The sequence below is a fragment of the Watersipora subatra genome, chromosome 2 (genome assembly GCF_963576615.1).
Source record: "Watersipora subatra chromosome 2, tzWatSuba1.1, whole genome shotgun sequence".
NCBI lineage: Eukaryota > Metazoa > Bryozoa > Gymnolaemata > Cheilostomatida > Watersiporidae > Watersipora > Watersipora subatra.
The window spans coordinates 56,987,292-56,992,876 of record NC_088709.1 but is presented as its reverse complement, the minus strand read 5'-3'; the positions used below and the strand labels follow the sequence as shown (position 1 = coordinate 56,992,876).

At 33.5% G+C, this 5,585-nt stretch overlaps 1 protein-coding gene across 2 annotated transcripts in view; it reads right to left on the bottom strand.

The window, feature by feature from the left end:
• Nucleotides 1-5,585, bottom strand: part of LOC137387006 (calcium-activated chloride channel regulator 1-like) — a 261,390-nt gene that overhangs the window by 239,354 nt on the left and 16,451 nt on the right. The gene's annotated exons all lie outside the window — the stretch shown is intronic.

Below are 5,585 nucleotides of genomic sequence, written 5' to 3'. Positions count from 1 at the left end.
GTTTGCTATCTGCAATACATCAACTTTATAAGATATAGACAGTGCAAACTATAGCATTTTATAGTTTGAAAGTAAAAGGTAGAGTTGAAACAAAACATAGCTGCCTGTTTCCACCTACAATAACTACCAAATTATCAAAACCATCTAAAATAGCTATCAAATATTTGACATCGCTAGCCCGCTATAGTTCTTATACCCCGAGATCATGGCTTTTCAATAAAACAACCAGTGTTATAACAAAACCCTTTTTTTAAACTTTTTATAAAAGTTTCAAAACTTTTGAAATTTGGATAAAATTGATCCAGAAATAAAAATACTCAAATATGTTGCTGCTTAACGCAACAAAGCTTTTCATTACAGTTCAACATACAAGTGCCCAACATACAAGAAAGTCCAGATACGAGCAACAATCCGAGCAAGTTTCAGCTTTTATATACAAGCAACCTTTGCGATACGAGCATACATGCCAGTTTTTGATTGGCCAAGTATGCAAGAGAGCACTCTTAAGAACAGCATCGTTCAGTCTGTCTTGTTAAATCAGTGTCTAAAAAGTTTTGCAAAGGTCGGCTTTAAGTTATAGAGAAAGCAAAACAAAAAGTGCCAAACCGTAAAAAGATAATAAAACATGAAAACAAAAACAAAATATTATGAATAAATTTAGTGTAAAATTAAAACTTATATTAAACCTGTGTTCAGTAAGCTAAAGTTATTTAAATTAAGTTAACAGTTTATGTTATGTTACAAATTTCCACAAAGGTGCAGCTAGCAAGGGTGTTGCCGTCAAGTTTCCCACACACTTCCTTTAGCCACTACATCTATGCATTACTAAACACAGTAATGCTACAATTTTGTGCAAATCATACCGATTGAATAAGTATTTGTTACTTTGTGAGCATAGATAATGACTCAGAACAATTAAAAACACATTTTTTATCGCGCAATACCATTTTAGGTAGTTTTTCACTGCAAAGGAACAAATTAATTTGTATATAATTGTTTTTTATATAAGAATAGTACATTGAAATACAAGTGAGGTCCCAAAACACACTAAGCCTTATGTTGAGGTATGACTGTACTAGTGTTCTGAAAAGGCACTTCCGAGTTTAAAAATTCAAATAGAAGAAGATTCATCCAGGTCTTGCGATTACTGTTAGTAAGATGCCTTGGTTGGAGAGTTTTCTTGAAAATGAAATGCTAGAATATATTTGACCTCTTGTATTGAATTTGATTTTACTAATGTGTTGCACAGTTTGTAATCAGTGTTGGCCCTCAATAACCATGGTAGGTGAATGATCTTTGCACAAAACTCGACTGAGTCTAATTTTACCAATATCGATTTTTAATTTCTTATAAAACAAAATTAACTTGAATCGACCAAGAGACTGTAATATCTTATAGATTACATACACTCATGCTTCCTGAGACATCTAGGCAGAGGCAAACAATATCCTGAGAACAAGTCTGTACAGGTGCAGCAGTGGTAGTTGTGGCAGTTGTAGTGGTTGAAGATGTTGAGGTGCTTGAAGTTGTGCTAGAAGAACTGGGTATGGCTTGTGTAGAGGTGGTTGGTGGTACAGTCACACCGGTGTATGGCTTTTTTACAACTCGAACGAAAGGCTGAGGTGGAATTGGATTATGATCGAGTATGATGGGACTAAGTGCAACATCTAGAAAAGCATGTGAAACCCGTAGTGTTAAGCTTGAAGCTTCTACCACAATTAAATTTTTTTTTCAGCAAGTTTTTGGTTGTTAATCTATCAATCTAGCCGCATCATAGTCACTTCAGGATCACAACTTTGAATTTTTTGGGGTTGTTTATTTGTACCAAAAACACTTTGGTAGCAAAAGCATAAGGTTGTAGAGATATACATGCATGTATCTCACATTAACATCTAAAATGAAATGGCCTGGTTTATTTGAGTACAAGTACTTGATGGCTAAAACTTAATTGTAATACTGTCAAGTTACCAAGTCTCATCTTCGGATTTTTCTGAATTTCTAAAATAAAAACAATAAATAAAAACATATAAAAAATAATGTAGGCAACAATTAAAATTCAAAAACTTATGAAAACGGTGAAAAAAGTGACTCTCCATATAAAGTGCTCAACCTAATGAGCTGATTAGTGTAAGTAAATTTTACTGTGAAGTAAAGTGCTTGATAATTGAGTCAGTCGGAGCTGTGTATTAAGTTTATTAAAAACTACAAGTTAAGATTATTCCTACTAATAGGTTCATGCAATTGCATTGCAATCTTTAGGTAGAATGACTGCATAATGTATGGTATTGGTATAATGTATAAGCTTTAAAATTATGTTATAAAGCTGATGGCTTAGTACTATTATTTGATATAATTATAGTATATGTGTACAGTAAACATGTTGTCAAATTATGTTATTGAGCTAATTAGGTGTTTTCTAGTCTGTCGGCATGTGGATATCAACTCATTTCTAGTGTTAAGGCTGGCTAACTTTAATTCGAATATGATAAAGTACTTTTCCCATAGACATAACTGGCAAGATTTTGTTGATGTGGTGTATGATTCCACTCTTTTGATGATTTTCCAGGTTATGTTCTAGTGAATGTTCTTGTCTTCCAAGTCCCCTACATATTTACTCAATTCTGTTTGTAGTCGTTTGGTAGAATATTTAAATGATGTTTTGTGGTTGGCTAATCTTGCATTAAAAGTTGTCTCAGTGAAGCCTAAATACGTTTGTGTTTGTTGCCTATAGCGTTCCTCAGACTCTGCAGTTGTCTGATATATTATGCAGTTTGAAAGACATTCTCGATTTAGTGGGCAGTTTTCAAAGTTGTTGCAGTTGCATTTTCAGTCGATGTTGCGTGGTTACAATAGTACTTGCTTAGTGTGCCAGCTAATTATGTTGTTGATATTTGAAGTACAGCTATAACTTAACAGTGTTATAGCTGTACTTAACTTTAAAATTTGTTTCAGTGTAGGCCTCACTTCAACAAGCCAACGTTAACCAGCCTTAACACTAGAAAAGAGTTGATATCCACATGCCGACAGACTAGAAAACACCTAATTAGCTCAATAACATAATTTGACAACATCTTTGCTGTGCACATATACTATAAATATATCAGATAATAGTACTAAGCCATCAGCTTTATAACATAATTTTATAGTTTATGTGTTATACATTTCAGTCATTCTACCTGAGGATGGCAAGGCAATTGCATGGAACTATTAGTACAAATAATTTTAACCTGTAGTTTTTAATAAACTTGATATATATGTATATATTTATATACATATATTTATGTATGAATATATATATATATATATATATATATATATAAATATTTAGATTCACATTTATAAAAATGCAAGATCTGACCAAGACGAGCTGACTAGACACAATCTTGTATGACCGTCAAGAAGAGATGGCCAGACAGTTGCTCAATGACAATCTACAGTGGCAGCAGGTGGCTATGCGGACTAACCAACTCATTAGGGCTCAGCGTCTTAGAGAAGCAAACAGAGCATTCTCCAAGACTGAGGCAGCCGGGTTGGAGGTTAGCGCTTGGCAGCAATGGCTCTGGTCACAGCTGCTCTCCTCTCTGAGCACCAATAGACAGCTGCAAGGCCTCCACTGGAAGGAGTTTGTTATGATAGTGCACTGTGACCAGAGGCGTTACAATTGACCTTTTGGTCACCTCAATCGCAGAGCCGAGCCTTCTGGTCACGAGAAAAGGCTTGGTCACTGTTGAGGATGCACAAATTACTAAGGAAACTGAATTGAAGACCGAACATAAAATAAAGAAAAAATAAGGCAGAGCTTAAAAAAGAAGAAAGAGTATATAAGAAGTAAGATTTGTTGGTTTTGGCAGAGTTGTACTGCATACACGCTTTCTGCAAGTTTTACTAAGGTAATTGCTTGTCATTCATGTATGCCTATGTATATTCATTTATTACATATATATCATTGGTGGTTAACACTTGGAGTGTTTATTTGACTGTCTTGTGGAGAGTAAAGGAGACCAGCAATTCTCTTCACAATATTAATAATAATTATATATACATGTAGATACACACATATAAATATATATATTGCATATCCACAATATTATTAATAATTATATATGTAATATACATGATTATAATACATAATGATATAAATATACTTAAATATAATATATGTTATATACATTGATATATAAGCTATTAGTGAACAAATATATTCAATAGTTTTTAGTTAACAATTTTTAAGTAATAGTTATTAGTTACTAGATGTGTCATAGTAAATCTCACCAAAGTCTGGATGTGCTAACATCACATCCCAAACACTTTTCTCATTGCAATTTTTGTTCTGCAGGTTCCGAGCTAGTTTGTTGTGGGGAGTATTGCCGTCCTCTCTGCTGTCACAGAATTCAACAACCTGTTACATTGTAAAACAATTTATAACCAACCACTTTGAACTGTAACAATTTTTGTTTGCTGTACAACCTGTTTAATTAAGTAGTCAGTATATGAGTTGAAAAAATTAAAAATTTCAAAACCTTTTTGATCGTAAACACATCAGTATTCAAACCCAAAATTATAATGGAAAATTAAACAAATTTCAAATTGGCACAGAAGCAAAAAAGTGCATATGACATAAACTCATACACAGCTTCAAGAAGTAAACCAACCGGTCTGTATAATTACAGGACAACAGAACATGAACAGATGTAGCATTCAGCCAAAAGAATACTGCTGAGAAGGAAGCCCACAAGACCAGAAATTGAAAAGTATGGCTGATACAATTTTTAGACTTTTATGTTCAGCTTGTGTTATTTGCACAACATTGTCCTATTTTTTGTTATCTAGTACCTGAAATAGTACAGTATGAATAAATAAACTGCAGTCATACCTCAACATGTTAGGTTCACAACACACGAGAAAAACTAGAGACACGCAAAATGGTTGGCAAGTTACTGCTTTTAGATACGAGAAACTTCTGAGATACCAGCATGTGAGATGGTTTTTAGAATGGCCAAGTATGCAATAGGCCTCTTATGAAAACAGTTTTACTTTGACTTTCTTGCCTATAAAGTTTAGAGAAAATTTTAATGAAGTCAGCAAAAAGTTAGAGTGAAAGAAAGCACTGAGCCAGAAACAGTTATTAAAAAGATAAGACAACCCACAAAGCTAAAATTATACTTGATCAAAGATTAAAACTTAGTTTGAAGGCTATGTTTGGTAAACCTTAGGCTAAATGGTATGTAACCAAGTTCATTTAGGTAAAATTTCAGTTTTACGTTACACTACATGGCATCCCAAAAGCTTAGTTTACTACTGTTGAGGCTATCTCACAGTTATATCAAGACAGGTGATTTTTTCAAAGTTTGGGAATGTAATAGTACTTTGTATTTAATTATGACATATAGGAAATACTGCCTTAGAATATGACAATACTGATATTCGAGCTCAGTTCCAAAACGCATTAATCTCATATGTTGAGGTATGACTGTAGTAACAAGTCGCATACAATTTTCTTCCACACAATAACTTACATTATCAAAGTACTCATAGCTTAGAAGAGATGCAGTCCCACGGAACTCGGTGGCTAAAAAATCACAATC